The 22,266-nt window shown below is 42.6% G+C and overlaps 1 protein-coding gene across 3 annotated transcripts in view; it reads right to left on the reverse strand.

Annotated features, from left to right (window-relative positions):
* TEX10 (testis expressed 10) overlaps positions 1-22,266 on the reverse strand; it is a 69,433-nt gene that overhangs the window by 38,038 nt on the left and 9,129 nt on the right. The window contains exon 1 of one of the 3 annotated variants that reach the window (XM_075560227.1): positions 221-417. The exons of 1 other annotated variant lie outside the window; for it this stretch is intronic. The gene's annotated coding sequence lies outside the window, so the exon portion shown is untranslated. Of the gene's footprint in view, positions 1-220; positions 418-22,266 lie in introns of those variants that run through there. One more of the 3 variants, XM_075560229.1, reaches the window with a different exon arrangement.

The raw sequence follows: 22,266 nt of genomic DNA on the forward strand, positions 1-22,266 counted from the left end.
AGCCCCTGCCGCCCGTCCGCCGCCCCCGGGGCGCCCCGCCCCGCACGGCCCGGCCCCGCAGCCAGGCCCGCCGCTGGGAGGGGGCGCGGCCCGGGGGGCGCCGCGGCGCCGGAGCCGGTCCAAGGCGTCCCGCCGCGGCGCGGGGGTGGAGGCCCCGCGTACCGCCCCGCGCGCCGGGAGGGGAGGGGAGGGCCCGGCCCGACGGGCGGCATCGGCTCACCTGCGGGCCCGGCGGGGGCCGGGGCGTGGAGGCCGAGGCGGAGGGTGTCCGAGGGGACGCCGCGGGGTGTCAGCGTGCGCCCCCGGCCGCACTCTCCGGCTCCCCGAGAGTGTTTTCAATTCGCCTGGTCCTCACGCGGCCGCGTCTCCTTCCGCCGCCCGGAAGTCAGGATCCCTCCTTCGCCGCGCCGCGCCGCGCTCACGTGACCGCGACCCGCCGCCGCGCGCAACCTGGGAGGCGGGAGCGGCAGGCCCCGCCCCCAGGAGGAGGGGCCTGCGCCGGAAGCCCCCCGTGGTCCGTGTGGGGATTGGAGGCTCTCTGAGGCTCCGGGTACCAGGTTTGACGCTGGTGTCTAGCCCAGAACTTACCAGACTCGCACCAGTTGGGCCCAGGAGGGCTGTCCTGGGCGCAGCTGATAAGAGAGCCTTCTCTTTCTCACGCACCAGGTCACATTCAGAGAAAAGTTTGGGACCGCGAGGAGGAAAGAAATCGAGGAAACAGCTGGGCTAATAAAAATTACTTAGCACAATCCGTCTAGTAGCTGGGCCTGAAAGTCTTACTCTAGGATTTTTCCCAAATCTTTCCATACCTTAGTACCAAGATTCCTGCTGTTGAAATTGGGTGGGCCCAGGCCAGTGGAGGGAGGAATATAATGCCCAGAGAGGGCTTAAGAGGGAGAATGAATCTACAAGAGAAAGATCGGCATTGTGTTACTGGAAAAAACAACTGATACGGGAATGTAGACCTTGATCAAAATGTATGTCTGCATCTACTAGTTATCAGCCGACAGCCATATGCGGCTTTAGCTTACTGGGTTTGGGATAAATAGCCTGTGATGTCAGTCCTGGGAAGAACCATGTGCCAGGAAAAGAACATGTCAATTCCATCATCAGAGGAAACCTCAGAAACCTACTCCTCACCCTTGGATAACACAGCCAGACTACCAGATCAACCTGAAGTCCACATGGACATAAATATTTGAGAATCATCAACATTACAAGGCATTTAAAGAAAGGGTCAAGATCAGAAGAGAAAATATTTATTGCTAGCCAGACATATCCCCTGAACTGAAGATTCATAACTAATTGCTCATTCAACATCTCCTTTGGATAGCTAATAAACACCTCAAGGACATATCTAATATATCTGATGCCCTCCACCCCCATCATTCTCCCCTTTCTCACTTTGTTCCAATATAATGGCTAACTCCCATATTTTCCTTAATTCTGTTCAAATAATCTCAGTGAGACCCACCGTGACCACTTCATTAAAAATCAACCTACCTACTCCCCAGGATTTAGAATCCCCTTCCCCTGTTCTTATGGGTTTTTCGAGCATCGATACTATGTGATTTACTTATTATATTTATTATTTAATTCAGACCCCCAAACATCCCTGGAATGCAAGGTCCATGTGGGAAGAGGCCTTCAATAAATACTTATTGAATAATTGCATAGGAAGCACCTACTATGCAGTGGTGATCAGGAAAAAGTACTTCTTGTTGCCCTACTTTGTGTTAAGACAGGAACTACACAGCGGAGTGAGTGGGCCTGATGGCAATGGTGACTGACCAGAATGCTCCTGGCTTGTGTGAGAGTTGGATGATTTTATGTCAACCAGGCACTCTTGGTTAGGGGTGGGGTCAAATCTGTCCATTAGTGGTCACTTGATGACACGTCTGGGGGTGGGGCTTTTTGCATGAGAGTGAGGGGCTCTGGGAGCTGCTCTTTCTCTGCCCCTTTGCCTTTGCTTCCTCTGCTTACTTCAAGGGGTGGCTCCAAGTGGGCTGCCTGAGTCTGCCATGTTCCCACCAACTACGGATTCACCAGCCTCTGATCCTACAGCTTCCCAGTTCACCTTTCTGTCCACATGGCCTACTGCTGTGTGAGTCTGAAGCAGGTCTTGTGATTAGCAGAGGACTTTGGGACTTGAGTTGGACTGGACTGGAATGCCTTCTTGATATATAAATATTTTTTGTCACTGGATTTGTTGGATGCAGCCAATCTTCATGATCAGTCAACAGTTACCATGAGTCAATGAGAAACTTCTCAAGAGGAAGCATAAATCTAGAAATTTATATACTAAATCTGATTGTTAGATATTGATAAATGTATTTTCCCTATATTTAAAACCCTGTATCAACTAAACAAAATACTTATGAGCAAGCTGCCAGTTTACTACCTCTCCTGTATGTAAGAATAGATTTCTGAGAAATAATAAGCATATAGCTAATTAACATATCTGGCCCATACCAGAAAAGCATTATGCTCAGTAAAAAAAAATACATTCAGGAGTTTGTAGGGCAGTCCACTTGCAAAATTATGTCCACATGTTCACATAAGTCACTGTTAGGCCAGGTTGACTAGAAAAACAAATCTGGAAGCCCCCCAACCTCCAAATGTGTAGAGAGACACTCATATATGTGTAAGGAAGAGTTTTATATCAAGAAGTAATTGGATATCAAGAAAACATCCCAGCCCAGTCCAACTCAAGACTATAGTCTGATAGTAGTCCCCAAGTCCCTCTTCATACTCACAAAGCCACATGCAATAATGCCGAATACAGGAATATCACTGGCTGGTGGGTGCAAACTCCCGTGGATCCAATGGTAGTGGATGCATCTCCAAGGCTCTGGCAGGTCCCAGCGTGGCTCACCACAGGAAGGTGAAGGCAGAGAGAGAGGGGGAGGTTCTGAGGTCTCTCCTTATGAGAAGGCCACGCCCACAGGGAGGTACTATCAGGCTGTGACTTGATTGACAAGCTACACTCCACCCCTACACTTTTATATATCAAATTGACATGGAATTATATAACGACCACAGGCTTCAAGATCTAAAGCCAAGAAATATCTGTATCGCATCATCTAAACTCCTTTTTTCTTCTATACTCAGAATTCTAGGTTAAATTAATTTACAACAGTTACTTAAATCACAGAAGACTGCATATTTCTTTTTAAAGTACACAATACTACCTTTTAAACAGCCTGGACAAAAATATCAGAACTAAATCTGATCAAATCTAAACCTAACTATGGAAATAAATAGCAAAAGTATATATCGAGTTATACCATGGACAACTGGGTGAAACATTTGTGCCATCCAGCAACTGACTTTCTATGTAAAATAGATATAACAAATTATATGTAATTTAGATCGAAATATCTGTAACTCAGATATATGCATATTGACATAGGTACAGAATGTGGATAGACCTATATGTACAGATATTTATTGTTAAGTGCTGTCAAGCAGGTTCTGACTCAGTGGCCTTAAGTATAACAGAAAGAAAAACTGGTGTTTCCAGACAACCTCACAAGTATTGATATGCTTGAGCCCCTTTTTGCTTCCACTTTGTCAGTCATTGAGAATCATTTACTCTGACTTTATTAAACATGATAGCCTTCTTCAGAGAATTGTCCCACCTGATAGCATGTCCTAAGTACTTAAGTGGAAGTCTCTTTGTCCTCACTTCTAAGAAGTGTTGTGGCTGTATGTCTTCCAACACAGATTTCTCCTAGCATCCCATTGTATAGTCAATACTATCTAATACCATGATTCATATGCACCAATTATTCCTCTGTGCAACTTCGATGCTCATAGCGCGTGATTGAAAATACCTTGGCTTGGAATCATGATAGTGGGATGGGGGGAAGCATTCAAGGACTAGAGGAAAATTATATAATTCATCATTGCTACACTGCACCCTGACTGGTTCATCTCCTCCCCACAGCCCTTTTGCAAGGGGATGTCCAATTTCCCACAGATGGGCCCTGGGTCCCCACTCTGCACTCCCCCTCATTCACAATGCAATTGGTGTTTTGTTTTGTTTTTTGTCTTCGATACCTGATCCCTTACAAATTTGGCTGGACCGGAGGATGTACACTGGCACAGATAGGAACTGGAAACACTGGGAATCCAGGACAGATGAACACCTCAGGACCAGTAATGAGAGTGGCGATACCAGGAGGGTGAAGGGAAGGTGAGGGAGAAGGGGGTAACCGATTACAAGGATCTACATATAACCTCCTTCCTAGGGGGCAGACAGCAGAGAAGTGGGTGAAGGGAGACGTCGGGTGGTGTAAGATATGACAAAATAATAATAATTTATGAATTATCAAGTGTTCATGGGGGAGGAGGGAGTGGGAAGGGAGGAGAAAAATGAGGAGCTGATACCAGGGACTCAAGCGGAGAGCAAATGTTTTGAGAATGATGAGGGCAACATATGTACAAATGTGCTTGACACAATGGCTGGTTAGATGGATTGTGATAAGAGTTGTGCGAGCCCCAATAAAATGATTAAGAAAGAAAATGCCATGGCTTGGGTTGTGCACACCTTAGCCATCAAGTTGACATCCTTGCTTTTTGGCTCTTTAAAGAGATCTTGTACAGTAGATTTGCCCAGTGAAATATGTTATTTTGTTTGTTTTCTTTATTTTTAATTTTTAAATCATTTTATTGGGGGCTCATACTGCTCTTATCACAATCCAAACATACATACATTGTGTCAAGCACATTGTACATATGTTGCCATCATCATCTTTAAAACATTTTCTTTCTACTTGAGCCCTTGGTATGAGCTCATTTCCCACACCTTTCCCCACCCTCCCTCCCTCCCTCTCTCCCTCATGAACCCTTGATAATTTATAATTTTTTTCATGTCTTACACCGACTGCTATCTCCCTTCACCCACTTTTCTGTTGTCCGTCCCCCTATTACTTCATTTCTTAAGTGCTGCATTCACAGACATTGATTCTGGATTTGAATAAAATGGAATCCAGGACAATTTCAATCTTTTCTACATTTATCATGATATTGCTTATGGTCTTTGATCTTTATTAGCAAGCAAAGTTGTGTTATCTGAATGTGCCAGAATGTTACTGAATCTCCTTCTAAGCTAGTTTATTGTACCAACCTGGCCGATAATCACATGTGGGGGTAATTGAAGGGTAGAGAGATAAATAGCTCAGTGAGCCTTGTCTTCTGATTTCTCAGATCTCTTGCTTTGTGATGGTCAGACCAGGGTGCAGCTGCCTTAGCCAGTTCCCTGCTTCAGCCAGCAAGACTCACTTCCTGCAAGACATCCCCGAGGAGATGCCACATGGACCTACCCCGATGCAGCCCTGGGTGCTGGAGCAGCCACGTGGAGACCCCTGCCAGTGCTGAGATGCTTACATGTTCACTGATTCAGCTTTCCTCCTGCCATCAGCATCATTGTGTGTGTTTTGTGAGATGGAGGAGGACTTTGTGGACTGGTGTCAGACATATAGGTTAATATTGGACTTGTGGGTTTGGGCAGCACTGGGTTGGGATGTTTTCTTGATGCGCACTTACCCTTTATATAAAACTCTCTCTTATACATGAGTTTCTGTGGATTTATTTCTCTAAAGTAACCCAAACTAACACATCTTCTAATCCTGATACTGCATTCTTCTTCAGATAGCCCAGCTTTGGGGTTTATTTTCCCAGTATAGAGATTGAGTGAGGAGTCTTGATGGCATAGTGGTTACACTTTGGAATACTAATCACAAGGTCAGCAGTTCAAAACCACTAGCTACCCCAAGAGAGAAGTATGGAGATTTCTACTCCAGCCAAGAGCCACAGTCTCGAAAACCCACAGGGACCTGTTCTGTAGGGTCACTATGAGAGAGAGAGAGGAGAGAGAGAGGAGAGAGAGAGAAGAGAGAGAGAAGAGAGGAGGAATCCCAAGCGTGGTGGTGGGCCCATTCTGGGTTCCTCCCTGCTGGGAAAGGAGCAGCTTCCTCTCTCTCTCTCTCTCTCTCTCTCTCTCTCTCTCTCTCTCTCTCTCTCTCTCTCTCTCTCTCTCTCTCTCTCTCTCTCTCCCACCCCCTGGGAGACTTTGCAGAAGACAAGCCACATGGATGCAACCAAACCTCAGAAGCTGGCGAAACCACAGAGAAATCCCTGCCAGCACTGAGATGTTTCCAATGACACTGGATCCAAAGACTTTCTACCCACTGGCTGTGATCTTCTGTATTCAGTGTCATTACGTGTGTTTCGTGAATCTGAAAAGGACTTTGTAGATTGATATTGGAAATATGGGCTATAATCGGACTTATGGACTTGATCTGGACTGGGCTGTTTTCTCAAAGTTCAATTGCTCTTGTATATAAATCTCTTTCTTATACACATATGTGTGTCCATGGATTTGCTTCTCTAGTCTACCCAGACGGACACAGGGGAACATAGAAAAATGAAGTGACAAGGAGAAAATAGCTTCATAATCCGGATTCGGTCTATTTAATTTTAAAGAGAAAACTGGTTTGCAATAATCTTCTTTCTAGTAATTGCCAGTACTTTGAAAGACAGCTAACTCTTCCACCTCAAGTGTTTGGCAAGCAACAGTGAGCAAACTTAAAAGGAGGGTAAGCATACATACACCGCTAATTAGGGCAATGGTTAGCAAAAATATCATCTTTATAAATTTTGAATCTGATTTTTGTATTTGATCATTAGTAAACTCAAATTCTACATTTTCACATGTCTTCAGTGTGGACCTTAGATGCATTTGTCTTCACAAAGTGTTTCAAAAACAAAGGAAACTCACTGCCATAGAGTCAATTCTGACTCTTAAGGATCCCATAGGGTTTTTTTGGGGGGACAGTCTATCTTTTTTTTTTCTAGTTCTTTTTTTTTTTAACATTTTATTAGGGACTCATACAACTCTTATCACAATCCATACATACATCAATTGTGTAAAGCACATCTGTACATTCTTTGCTCTCATCAATTTCAAAGCATTTGCTCTCCACTTAAACCCTTTGCATCAGGTCCTCTTTTTTCCCCTCCCTCCCCAAACCCCCCTCCCTCACGAACCCTTGATAATTTATAAATTATTATTTTGTCATATCTTGCCCTGTCCGACGTCTCCCTTCACCCCCTTTTCTGTTGTCCATCCCCCAGGGAGGAGGTCACATGTAGATCCTTGTAATCGGTTCCCTCTTTCCAACCCACTCACCCTCTACCCTCCCAGTATCGCCCCTCACACCTCTGGTCCTGAAGGTATCATCTGCTCTGGATTCCCTGTGTCTCCAGCTCCTATCTGCACCAGTGTACATCCTCTGCTCTATCCAGACTTGCAAAGTAGAATTCGGATCATGATAGTTGGCGGGGAGGAAGCATTTAGGAACTGGAGGAAAGCTGTATTCTTCATCGGTGCTACATCACACCCTGACTGACTCATCTCCTCCCCTAGACCCCTCTGTAAGGGGATTTCCAGCGGCCAACAAATGGGCTTTCGGTCTCCACTCTGCACTTTCCCCTTCATTCACTATGGTAAGACTTTTTTTTTTTCTGATGGTGCCTTATACCTGATCCATTTGACACCTCATGATTGCACAGGCTGGTGTGCTTCTTCCATGTGGCCGCTTGTTTATCTTCAAGCCTTTAAGACCCCAGTCACTATCTCTTTTGATAGCCGGGCACCACCAGCTTTCTTCACCACATTTACTTGTTCACCCGCTTTGGCTTCAGCAGTTGTTTCAGGAGGGTGAGCATCATAGAATGCCAATTTAATAGAAGAAAGTATTCATGCATTGAGGGAGTGCTTGAGTAGAGGCCCAAGGTCCTTCTGCCACCTTAATACTAAACCTATAAATATAGACACATAGATCTATTTCCCCATCCTCATATATATATTTGCATATGTACATGTCTTTGTCTAGACCTCTATAAATGCCCTTTGCCTCCTAGCTCTTTCCTCTATTTCCCTTGACTTTCCTCCAGGACAGTCTATCTTTACAGGAACAGACAGCCACATCTTTCTCCCAAAAAACCTTGAGGTTAGCAGCCCACCACATAAGCTACCATGGCACTGGGGTTCTTTCACAAAGCACAGAAAAGGAAAAAGAAGGATCTAGTCGCGTATAGTTTTTAAGTTAACCAAGTACACACACGCATAGATACTCATACACTTACACAGCCACAACTACATAAACACATTTATAACTTTGATCTAATACTAGAAAAATATTCAATTAATATCTTCCTCGTTCTCCACCACTGTGTTTTCTATGTAAACTGTGGTTACCAGAAGCAGGGATCGCAAGATAAACCCAGTTGCCATTGAGCTAATTCCTCATCAGGGCGACCCCATGAGAGTTATCCGACCTGACCATTTGGCTTCCTTAGCCCCGGCAGCCACCTACATGGGTTACGAGAAGCCTCCAGACTGAAACCTGACCCATGGATTTCTAACTTGCCGGCCTCTCCAACCTGCATGAGCATTTCCCTCACGGCTCATGAGGGTCAGCATTCCCCCCACAGCTTCTGTCAGCTGTTCAGTGTGTTACAGAGACTAAAGACAAAGACGAGAAGGTGAGTATTGAGGGGAGAAGAAATTGATGCTAGAGACAATGCAGTGGGGCAGCAATTTGGAAAAATTGAACATTTGGGACATCTTTACCCTCACTTAATAAGAACCAGCTTTATGCTGATACTTCTAAAATACATTACTCATGCAAGGGCGTATACCTGCCAAAGCTTATCAAACAATAGTCTTCAGATCTATACATTTCAGTACTGAGAAAGCACTACCGATTAAGCACTGGGCTGTGCAGCACAGAGGTGATGGTGCAAACCCACCAGCCACTTCCTGAGAAGGAGATAAGTTCTCTGTTTCCATAAAGATGTATAGTCTCATAGAATCAGATTTAACTCAACGTCAGTGAGTTTGGTTTTTTATTTATACCAAACAGGTTTTATATACACTAGTTCATATATCTTCATAATGATTCTACGATACAGCTATTGCTGTAGAACAATGTTTCTGCATTGTTAGGAGAGATTAATGACTCAAACAAGGTCATGCAACTAGTAAATGCTGCGTCGTGGTTGAGGTCTTATCACTTGCAATACTGTCGTGCCTGCCATCCGTCCGAGTTTACGACTGATGCCCTAACTAGAAAAAATCATGTTAGCCGGCCTTCACTGTCACAGCCTTTGAAAACCAGTGTTGATCGATCTCATAATTTTAAGCATTTGACCTATGTTGTTGTAGGTGCCATGGATTCAGTTCCAACTCACAGTGACCCCATGTACAACTAGACAACGTGATCCCATGTACAGCAAAACATAGCAATCCCATGTACAGCAAAACATAGCAATCCCATGTACAACAAAACATAGCAATCCCATGTACAACAAAACAAAGCTTTTCCCCGTCCTGCATCATCCTCACAATTACTGCTATATTCGAACCACAAACTCTGGAATTACAAGTAGGTGGTTTTTAAGGCATGGAGTATGTGGTGATTTTTTACAGCAGCAATACAAAATGATTCCAGATGCCTTGCTCCTCTTTTCAAACTGGACACCAGCCATGCCAAAAGTAGTGTCCATAACTGATGCTATAGAAACACCCACATATTTATGATCATGCAATGCCTATGTTAGATGTTAAATAGATCTCCCCCACCACCAAAAATGCAACTAGCTTGTTACTGAAGGGTCTCTTGGCATCTAGAAATAAAGATTCCTTCAAGGAACTCCAGTAAATAAAATTTGTTATAAGAGTACAAGAGGAAATCTCACGAGTCACCAAGCGCTGTTAATGATCCTAGTTACTATCCAGGGGAAAGGAATTAGATCGTTTTCCTAGAAGAGTTTCCACACAGCTTCCAGCGAGCGCAGCATGAGAATAAACATAGGAATAGATAATGTCAACAAATTAGCTAAAATTAAATGCTCCATTTCTCCCCACACTCTGCATACTTACGGTTCATTTGATAAAGCCCTCTATAAATCGGCTTGTGTGTAATCCACGAGTGTGTGTGCACGTGCGTGCACCCACCGCAGAGACAATGGTAGGAAATGAGAGAGAAGCGGTACAGAGCACCACTTTGGACAGAGGTAGAATTCATGGGTCTTCAAGTTGAAATGCATATGGAGGTAAAAGAGACTGCCAAAGTTCTAGCTCCCTTAACAACTTTAGGAGCATGAACAGACACGCTTTATTTTCCCCACCATTGTATCATTAGGGTGCAGCACACAGCAGATGCTCAATAACAGTGTTTGTTATTGAATGATTGAAGACCATGGAGTACTTTTGTTGTTGTTAGCAGGGGAGTGATAAGATCAGATTTGGGGTTCAGATAGCTAGTTTTGACAGAATTGTGGAGAATGGATGAGGCTGGGGGAGAGAGGTAGAGATGAGAGCTGTCCATCAAAAGCCAGCCTTCCTTTTCCCCTGAACAGATGCTAGATAATTTTCCCCACCTTCTCCTAAATTAGGTGGGATCAAGTAACTGTGAAATGTGATATGGAAGTCATATGTACCACTTCCACATCAGCGCCTTCAGACCCGACTGCACCCTCTCTACTCGCTCTTTCTCTTCCTTCCAGTTGAATTTGGACATGATGGCACTTCCTCAAATGAGGAGGAGGGCCAACAAACGGCAGCTGCACATGGTAGACGGTGCTTGGGTTCCTGAACCATTGCATGGAAGAGAGCCGTCTACTGACATGGAACCTATGCTGGACTAAGTTGAGAAATTAGCTCCTTAAGCCTTCGAAGTTTCAAGGTCTACCTTTTTTTTCCTGTCAGCATAGTCGTCGGTCTTAACTATTGAGGTAGTTAGTTTATTGTGCCAACCTGCTGATAAACACATGTGGGGTTAATTGAAGGGCAGCGGGATAAATGGCTTAGTGAGCCTCGCCTTTCTAGTTCTCCGGTCTCTTGCTTTTTGATGGTCGGACCAGGGTGCAGCTGCCTTAGCCAGTTCCCTGCTTCAGTTGGCAAAGCTCACTTCCTGCAAGACATCCCTGAGGAGAAGCCACATGGACGTACCCTGATGCAGCCCTGGATGCTGGAGCAGTCTGTGGAGACCCCTGCCAGCGCTGAGATGTTTATGCTTTCACTGACTCAGCTTTCCTCCTGCAGTTGGCATCATTGCATCTGTTTTGTGAGGTGGAGGATGACTTTGTGGATTGGTGTCGGACATATGGGTTAATGTTGAACTTGTGGGCTTGGACAGCACTGGGTTGGGATGTTTTCTTGATTCACACTTAACCTTTATATAAAACTCTCTCTTATACATGAGTCTCTGGGGATTTATTTCTCTAATGTACCCAAACCAACACAACTATCTAGTGCTGCTATAACATAAATACCTCAAGTAGATGATTTTAACAAACAGAAATGTATCTATTATTGTTTAGAAGGCTAGAAGTCTGAATTCAGGATTGTCAGGGGAGCCAGCCTCTAACAAATCATCACAGGTCCGGTAGGCACAATTGTACAGCAATAATAAGTAAAGATTATAGCAAAGTCATAGAGAATAAGAGAGACAGAAGAAAGATTGAAGTAATGGAGTCAGACATGTTTCATAGTAGCATGCTCACCTCAGCCCTCTTGGTGGGAGGGGGAAAGGAGAGAGACGGCAAGAGTGACTTGCTGCTAACCAAGGCTCATATGCCTTTTGGGGACCTGCAAACCTCTAATTACAGGTAAAGACCTAGGTCACAGGAAAGGGTTGTACTATAGGTTATATAGCAAATGGGAGGAGGACAATCTAGGGGTCTACATGCGATAGGAAGGGGAGAGATTGGGAACCTAGATACATGATGGCAGCCTAACCTTGAATGTCCTTGAGCTGGAGACTCCAAGCTTTCAGGAGAAGCAAACGATTGTCTTTAACAGCAGGGAGCAAGCCCCACCTGTGGTGGGACCAGAGAGTAGTCTGAAGGCTGAATGCCTTCAGGAAGAATATCTCTGAGCATCTGACCTCCCACCATGTGCTGGCAAACAGCCTCTAATGTTTGGCATATCTGTGGGGGAGACAAAGCTGGGGAAAAGTCTTTTTATATTCCACAATTCCCTCTTTTGTTTTATATATAAAATTCAAAAGAGCCATAGGGGCAAAGTGATTATTTTCTATACATTGAAAGCTGTCAAGGAACATGTAATGACCAAATTAATATAGCCAAAAATTCAGGTTTATGGCAAATATTTTTAATTCAGGCATGGGGGATAAAGTCCCTCCATGCCCATCTGCAATTAGAGGAAGGTATGAGAGGGATTGGATACCGCTGCGGGAAGAAATAGAGCAAATAGGAATGTCTGCTTCTATAGGGAGATAGAATCAACCATGTGCTCACTTTCAGGTAGCACAGCTTTAAGGAGAGAAACTGTGCAAATGATAGACTACTGCAGGAAAACGCACTTGGAGTGTATCTCCAACTACCAGAGTGGTGGTCTTCCTACCATGGGACATCAGTCTTCCAGATTCCCTCCGTACCAGTCAGGGAATAAGTCCCAATCATATTTCCCTCAGGGTTAGTTTCCCACACAGGATGCCAAGGGAAGCAATGTAGAGCGGAGGCCTCCTCTCTCTGATGGCTTTGGGGAAAGTCCTGTCTCCTTCCAACATCTGTGGGCCTGGCATTCCTTGCAGATCTCCACGTGTCTCAGCATCCATCCTCCTTTATGTCTAAGAGTGCAGGGACATTGCTCTCTGCTCCAGCTTTTCTTCTTGGTGGCAGTGGTGCATCTCTCTGTTCACTTGTTAATCTCTTTTCTCTTTCAGATGAGATTGCCTCAGAGACAACCTAACCCTGCCTCTTTAGCCTTACTGGCACTAATCCTGCTTCATTACACCATCCTGTTGAGCACAGATGTGAGTAGGTAAAGTGTTATTTTAATAACTCAAGTAGGGATGAGTAAAGGTAGTTGTGTGACAGGTGAAGGACAAACATGGAGATATGTATAAAACATACTCAACATACAAAGTGATTGCTTTAGCTTACAGGAGGCACACCTTACACATTAAGACAAATGGACTGAAAATCAAAGTAGGGGCAAAAAAGCAAGTAAATAGGAGTCAAAAGAAAGCTGAAAAAGCAATATTAATCTCTTACAATCTGGATATCAAAGTAAAAGTTATAATGATATATGTATATATATATATATATACCATATTGAATGAAGGGGGAAGTGCAGAATGGAGACCCAAGGCCCAAGTGTTGGCCACTGGAGATCCCCTCATAGAGGGGTTTAGGAGAGGAGATGGGTCAGTCAGGGTGCAAGGTAGTACCGACGAAGAGCACAGCTTTCCCCCAGATCCTGGATGCTTCCTCCCCACCCCACTACCATGATCCGAATTCTACCTTGCAGGGCTGGATAGGGCAGAGGTTGTACACTGGTACATATGAGAGCTGGAGGCACAGGGAATCCAGGGTGGATGATACCTTCAGGACCAAGGGTGTGAGGGGCGATGCTGGGAGAGTGGAGGGCGAGTGGGTTGGAAAGGGGGAACTGATTACAAGGATCCACATGTGACCTCCTCCCTGGGAGATGGATCGCAGAGAAGGGGGGGAAGGGAGACTCCGAATAGGGCAAGATATGACAAAATAACTATGTATAAATTACCAAGGGCACATGAGGGAGGGGGGAGCAGGGAGGGAGGGAAAAAAAAACGAGGACCTGATGCAAAGGGCTTAAGTGGAGAGCAAATGCTTTGAGAATGATTGGGGCAGGGAATGTATGGATGTGCTTTATACAATTGATGTATGTATATGTATGGATTGTGATAAGAGTTGTATAAGTCCCTAATAAAATGTAAAAAAAGAAAAGGAAAAAAAAGAAAAGAAAATGATTAGGGGAAAGAATGTACAGATGTGCTTTATACAATTGATGTATGGATATGTATGGATTGTGATAAGAGTTGTATGAACCCCTAATAAAACGTTAAAAAAAAGTTATAATGAGAGTTAAAGAAGGCCATTATATACCTATGAAAATTTCAGTTGAAAAAGAAACTATAGCTATAATTAATGTCTATGTACCAAATGAAATATCTTCAAAATATATTAATCTAATTCTTATAGAAATTAAGAGACAAATAAGCCATAATACGATTATACTAGAAATCTCCAATACATCACACTCAACTAAAGATCATTCAAATGGAAAGAGAATCAACAAAGATATAGAAGAACTGAATAACACAGTTAACCAACTAGATCTCTTAGACATATCCAGAACACTTCACCAAACAAAAGCACAATATACATTCATTTTCAACCACATATAGATGTATTCCAGAATAGATCATAGATTAGACCATTACATAAGCATCAATAAATCCAAAAACACTGAGATACTAGAGATCATATTTTCAGATGACAGTTCTATACAATTAGAAATCAAATTAGAAGGTATCTACAGTGACACCAAAGAAACCCCAACCAAAACTCTCTTTATATGCAGATGATATAGTCCTAAATATAGAAAACTCCAAAGATTCAAATAAAAATTACTGGTACTAATGGACAAATCTGACAATGTAGCAGAATATAAGAGCAACACAAGAAATTAGTTGGATTCTTGTATATTAAAGATGACGCCAAAAAGGAAATTAAAACAACAAAACCATTTACAATAACTACCCCAAAGTTAAAATATCTACAGATAAATCTTACTAGAGGAACAAAAGGCTTATACAAAGAAAACTCTAAAACACTTCTACAGGAAACTCAAAGACACTTCCACAAATGGAAGAATGGCCCATGATCCTGGATAGGAAAACTAACTATAGTGAAAATGTTCTCTTTTTTAATCATTTTATTGGGGGCTCATACAACACTTTTTTTTTCTGCTGCTGCCAGTGACCTGTGCGGTCTGGAGGTCGCTCATACAACTCTCATCACTATCCATCCATCCATCGTGTCAAACACATTTGTACATTCATTGCCCTCATCATTCTCAAAACATTTGCTCTCCACTTAAGCCCTTGGTATCATTTCCTCATTTCCCCCTCCCTTCCCACTCCCGAACCCTTGACAATTCATAAATTATTATTATTTTGTAAATATAGTGAAAATGTTAATATTACTAAAAACACTTTATAATTTCAATGCCATTCTGATCCAGACCCCTGAACAACTCTTCAAAAAAAAAAAAAAGAACATAGCAAACAAACCATCAGAAAACTTTTAGGATGTTGAAGGCTATTCAAAATAGTTATGAAAGTTGGCTATTTCAATTTCAAGAATACAGTATTTGCTATTTAACACTTTAAGATTGCAATGCTTAGTTCTTTGCTTAGTGTAGGAAACTTTACCTAGTCACTGTATACTTATTGTGGTGGTAACATTATTTCATGTCAACTTGAAGTTACATGAACGTGTAGGGGTGATATGCAGTCTGTTAATCAGGTCACAGCCTGGTGGTGCCTCCCTAGGGGCGTGGCCTTCTCATAAAGAGGGGCCTGGAAACCTCCCTTCTCTCTCTACCTTCATCTTCCTGCTGGCTGACCCTGGTTGCTGCCAGAGCCCTGTGATCCATCCACCACCATTGGATCCTCACGACTCTATTCCCACCGACCTCTGATATTTCTGGATTTTTTATTATTATTCCTGCATTCTGTATCATTGCATGTGGCTGAGTCAGTCCAAAGAGGGACCTATGGACTAGTATTGGACTTAAAGACTTGAATTGGACTGAGTGAGCTGGGATGTTTTCTTGATATGTACCTACTTCTTGAGCTAAATCTCTTTCTTACACATACATTGTGTCACTGGATTTGTTTCTCTAGTTAACCTGGCCTAGCACATTTATTAAGGAAATTTAGACTTAAATTTATTCATTAATCTTATAGTATATTATCAGATACTGCGACACATATAATTAAATCAAACAATATAAAAACTATTTCTTATCTCCCCCACCCCTAAGACCCCTGCCTTTTTATTGTGAATTAGGTGAAATTCTAGTGTTGAACATCAGTTTTACATTCAACACTTCATAGACATGTTTTATCTATTGAATTTATCTTTTGAAATCCTTTCGATATGTCATCACTTGTCCCACTTTTCAAATATCAAGATATAGTTCTTGTTATCAGGTGCTGTCAACTCTATGTACAACAGAACTCAACACTGCCTGGTCTACGCCATCCTCACAATTGCTGTCATGTTTGAGCCCATTGTTGCAGCCACTGAGTCAATCCATCTTCTCGAGGAATTTCCTCTCTTGCACAGCCCAGAAAATAATTGTATTCAATCCTACACTAAATCAATCACATTCATTGTACTATATTTAGGGTTTTTTGTTTGTTTGTTTGCTATGCTGTAACAATCTAGACAAGCTAAAAAAGAAGGCTAAAGAAAAGGAAGCTAAAGTTTAAAAAAAATTTTGAAAAATAAGGAAAGGTCCAGAAAATTGGGATGCTTAAAGAAGAAATTAATTGGGAGCTACAAATAGCTTATTCAGAAAGCACACATTAGCAGAAAGTCATGTGGTAGTTACATAATCTGTTGTCAATTTGAGGATTCCGAGTGAAGGGATGGAGTTTAATCTGTCAATCAAATCACAGCTTGATGACCTCCTTCGGAGGTGTTAAGGAGATAAATGGCTCACTGGAGGCAGGACACATGCTCAGTCCCTATGAGACATTCTCGTTGACAAGCCACATGGAGAAAGGCTGAGGGCAGTCAGAGCCTCGGAGCTGGAGAAACCACATGGAGACCACCCCCTGCCAGTGCTGAGCTGCTCCAACTGCCACTGGATCTACAAGACTTCCCACCCACTGGTCTGTGATCGTCCTGCATTCGGCATCATTGCATGTGTTTTGTGAGTCTGAAGAGGACTTTATAGATTGGTATCAGACATATGGGTTAATATCGGATTTATGGACTTGAACTGGACTGGGCTGGGATGTTTGCTTGATATACAATTGCTCTTTATATAACGCTTTTTTTATACACATATGTGTGCCTATGAATTTGTTTCTCTAGCCTACCTGGACTAACACAGTCATATTAAATAAAACTCAGGCAGCCACTTTTCAATCTGCTTCCACTGATCTTGATCCCCTCTTTAAACACCAAGGATAAAAATCTGCTCCTCCTTTACACCCTTGTCTCTCTCCATCCCATAAAACTTTTTAAAAAATCTTTGATACTTCTCTGTCTCACTCCCCTGCCACCTCACCTACAACACTAACCCCTCTCACCACCGAAGCAGCAGATGTTCCCATTGCTTTGCTCTTGCTAGTCCCAACCTTTTTGAACTTCTTTCCACTTCTCACCGAGCTGAGGCTTCCCTTTTCCCCCCCGATCTTCACTTCTTCCATTCCCTCTGCACAAGATGCTCTTAACTGAAAACAACCATTGAAAAATGATATGGAATGAAAAAAAATTACCAAGGTGACAGGACACTAGAACTGCAATGACCATCGAGAGTTTCCTGAAAAATCAACAAAAACTTGTATGAACATGTATGTTTAATCCACAAGCATGGGATATTCTTCCATTTGTTGAGGTCACTCTTGATTTTTTGAAGTAGTGTTTAATAATTTTCCTCATACAAATCTTTGATTTTTTTTAGTCAGGAATATCCTTAGGTATTTCAATTTGTGCTTGGCAATTGTAAAGGGTACTACCTTTTTAATGGTCTCTTCTGTGGCATGGTACACCATTGGACCTGACTGAAGGACACACCTAGAGATCAAAAATCAGAACTTGATCTATTTACAGGTTTTTCTTTATTTAAATTTCTGTTCTTTTAATTAACTAATTCTTCTATGGGTAATTGGTTTCCTTTATTGTTGTCATAGCTGTGTTCTCACTCATCGTCTATCTTGCTATGACTTGACTTTTGGTGCATATTATTATCTCTACAGATCTATCCAGATAAGATAGACCGGATGAATAGTCTGGAGGAGAAAACAACAGGACCAATGAGAGGTGAGGGAGGGGGAAAGGAGGTGGTGCTGACCAACCCAGGGACAGGGGAGCAATAAGTGATCCAAAATCAGTAGCAAGGAGTGTGTGAGTGGCCTGGTAGGGATTCAACAAGGGCAAGGTAACCAAGAGAAATTACTGAAACCCAAATGAAGGCTGAGCATGATAGTGGGACAAGAGGAAAGTAAAAGGAAATAGAGGAAAGAACTAGGTGACAAAGGGTATTCATAGAGATCTAAAGACTAGAATGTACATATGTAAATATATTTATATGAGTATAGGGAAACAGATCTATGTGCATATATTTATAGGTTTAGTACTAAGGCAGCAGATGGACATTGGGTCTCCACTCAAGCACTTACTCAATGCAAGAACACTTTGTTCTATTGAATTGGCATTCCAGGATGCACACCTTACCGAAAAGATTGCTGAAGAAAAATGTGTGCATAAGCAAATGCGGTGAAGAAAGCTGACGGTGCCCGGCTATCAAAAGATACAGCATCTGGGATCTTAAAGATTTGAAAATAAACAAGCGGCCATCTAGCTCAGGAGCATCAAAGCCCATATGGAAGAAGCACACCAGCCTGTCTGACCACAAGGTCAGACAGTGAGGGACGCATGTCTCCTAGTGGACCCGGCCATGTGGTCCTCTGTCAACTGGCTGCTCTAGAGTTCTTTTAGACACATGTTAATGCCACTGGTTTTGTTTCTCTAGGAAGCAGTCTAACACAGAGAGAAAGTATAATAAGTATTACTACAAAATTATGAAAATCATTATTAAATAAAATAATCAAAATGTGAAGCTATTGTTTCTCAACATGTCCTCCTTCTCTCTTAAGATTCATTGCCACCAAGTCAATGCTGACTCATAGTGACCCCATAGGACAGGGTCGCACTGCCCCTGTGGGCTGCCACAACTGTAACCCTTTACTGGAGTAGAAAGCCCTGTTGCTCTGTCTTTCTCCCACAGAGTGGCTGGTGGTTTCAAACTGCCGACATTGCAGTTAGCAGCCCGACACATAACCACTACACTACCAAGTCTATACATTTCTGAAGGGGATGTTTCCATATCTCTATGCCTTCGCCAAGGACTTCTGTGCTCCTTTAATTGACTCACATCAGAACAGCAGTTTTTGGCACCCTTATAGGATTCCACTCATATTCCTTTCAATGTTCCTTGAGTTTGGGGAACAAAAAGTAGTCTGAAGGGTCAAGATTAGGGCAGTAGGATAGAATGAGTGAGGCTTTCCAGCTAATTTCTTTCTTTCTTTCTTTTTTTAAAGATCCTTTTATTGGGGGCTCTTACAGCTCTTATAACAATCCATACATTAATTGCATTGAGTATTTTTGTACATATGTTGCCATCATCATTTTCTAAACGTGTACTTTCTATTTGAGCCCTTGGTATCAGCTCCTCTTTTCCCCTTCCCCCCCTCTCCCCCCTCAGTTAATTTATTGTAGCACAACCCTTGCCACCATCAATGACTAAGGAAGTACAGTGTTGTGGGGAAAAAATTCTTTGCACAACTTTCTTGGCTCTTTTTTTCACCAGTGTGCAGTTTTCAATTTTCTTTAAACTTCTTCGTAATAAGCACCTGTGTTCATCCTGTATCCTTGTGCAATCAAGATTGGCCCTTTGGTGTCCCAAAAGGCAGTTGCTGAAGAATTCCCATTCTTCTCAACCCCACGAAGCCTGTCCGCTCCTTGTATTGTGGTGGTTTGCATGTTGCTGTTGGGCTAGAAGCTGTGTCATTGGTGTTTCCAATGCCAGCAGGGTCACCCAAAGGCAACAGGTTTCGGCAGCACTTGCAGACTAAGCACACACTGCAAAGAAGAACTAGGAGCGCCACCTCCAAGGAATTAGCCACTGAAACCTCACGAATATCAGCCAAACAACAATGTGCAATATTGTTGTTTGCTAATTTTAAAAGCCAAGATATCCACTTCTAGCTATGGCATGCCAGAATATAGTGGACTAATCCTCCCAGTAGACCTAACTAGAACATGTCGATCTGTTTCTGAAATGTATGAGAAGCGCTACCACGGCAGGTAGGAATGAGTCCTCCAGAGTTCGGTCTTGGGCTGCTCAGTACAAAGTTGTTGGGTCGAACTCACGAGCTGCTTCCATAAAGATTTACAATATGGAAAATCCCACAAAGTGTTAGTAAGAGTTCTAGAAGACTTTTGCTTTTTGATTTGGAAGGCAGTAGATAGGAAGGGCATGCAGAGGCTGGACTGGACAGATTGTGGTGCCATCACTGGTCACCAGGGGGCAGGCTGAGAGGCAGAGAAGCCAGTAGAGGGTGCTAAGTCTCAGTGCTCGAAGGGAAAAGCTGGGGCTCCGAGACCATCAGGATGGAGGGGCCCCTTCTTCAGTTGCTACCTCTAAGGGATTCCACCCTAGGAATAAAGCACACTGCAAAAGACCACAACTGCCTGAAGCCCAGCCTTGATTTAATTAAGGAGTAGTCTCAATATTCTCTCTTCAGAAAAATGGCATTATCTTTTACCACTACAATTTTTCAACACAATATCTGGTATCCAATGAAACATTACAAAGGTGATTTCATCAGAGAATTGACTATATGAATACGAATCTAATGGAATTCTTAAACTAAAAATGACAGCAACAGATACAAGCACATAATAGATTGGGAAACAACTTCAACAAAGCAGAAGAGAGGATTAATGTAGCAAACACAGCTGGTGGCCCATCCACATCTCTTGGGTCCAATCCAGAGCTCACCTGCAGCTTCAATGAATAGACAGCGCCTCCTACCTCAAGCACCTGTGTCAGTCTCTCTGCTGGTTCTCTTAAACCATAGGAGTTACAGTGTCCAAAGTTAACACCCTCCAGGAGCACGTTAGATAAATGAGGATGGGTAACCTATCTTCCCAGCCTCTCCTAGTTCGAGGTATCATTCCCTACAACACTGCCGATATGATAGCGGAAATAAAATTTAATGTTCAGAATATATAAACATCCCTACAACCCAACAGTAACAAAACAAGCCCAGCCCAATTAAAAACATGAGCAAAGGACTTGAATAGCCATTTTACTAAACAAGTTATACATATGGCCAACAAGCACATGAAAGGATGCTAAAATTCAAAAGACCAATCATTCTAAGGATTGATGAGGATGTGTAGGATTTAGGATAGAATGAACAACACTACAACTCCTTTAAAAAAATTTTTGGTGTTTTTAAAAAATAAAGTAAAACAAGTTCTTATCCCAGGATAGAGCAAATCCACTCCTAGGCATATAATAGGCTCCAAATAATGAGTTCCTAGGAAGCTCTGGTAGTGTAGTGGTTATACATTGGGCTGCAATCCACAGGGTCAGCAGTTCAAAACCACCAGCATCTCCTTGGGAGAAAGACTGGGTTTTCTACTCCTGTAAACCGATACAGTCTCAGAAACCCACAGGGGGTCACAATGAGTCAGCACTGACTCCATAGCAATTAGTATGTCTACCAAAAGACTTGTACAGGAAGACTTATAGCAGCTACATTTGTAATAGCTTCAAACTAGGAACAAGCCAATTGTCCACCAACAGGAGAGGAGATTAATTTTGGTAAATTCATGTGATTGAATAATACATGATAGTATAGAGAAATGAACAACAGCCTGGAAGAGTACAGATTATATAATTCATTTATAAGGAATTAAGCTATGCTGACAGAAATCAAAATAGTGGTTGTGTGGGTGGGGCTCCAGGATGACAGGAAGGAGACATGAAGGAATTTTCGGAGCTGAGGGAATTATTTTTATCTTGATTTGGATGATGGTTATAGAGGTATGGGTGTTTGTCAAAATTCACCTCGCTTCACACTGAAATGTGTTCTTTAAATATGTGAACTATGGTATTTTAAAATGTAAACAGTATATATTTAAAATGCAAGCAGTTATATATTTAATGTATAAACAGTAGACTACTACTGTTAGGGTAAAGACTTGGAGGAAATGAAGAGGCATATTTGTGTGGTTTCTGAAGTACTGGGCCTGTTAGTGGGCACGGAACGTTGATGGCAGCCATTCTGTATTGAATCTCATTTTACTATAACATGTTTAGATTATCGTTTCACTAAAATTCCTTTCACCTGATTAGTGTAATTCTAGAAGCACAGAATTGAGAGGAGAGAGGAAAGAAACATAGTACATAGGATGGACTATGATAAAAATAGAATATTAATTACTGAAAGCCTGTTATAAAATTAACCAAGTCATTCATAATGACAAATACTAAAGAGGAATTATTTCCCAGCGGGGAGGGAGGTAATCTTGGAGGAAGTCCTCGGAGAGAAAAGGTGGCTGGAGGACACTAATGAGCTGTATGTGACACCA

Source organism: Tenrec ecaudatus, chromosome 10, assembly GCF_050624435.1.
Source record: "Tenrec ecaudatus isolate mTenEca1 chromosome 10, mTenEca1.hap1, whole genome shotgun sequence".
Taxonomy (NCBI): domain Eukaryota; kingdom Metazoa; phylum Chordata; class Mammalia; order Afrosoricida; family Tenrecidae; genus Tenrec; species Tenrec ecaudatus.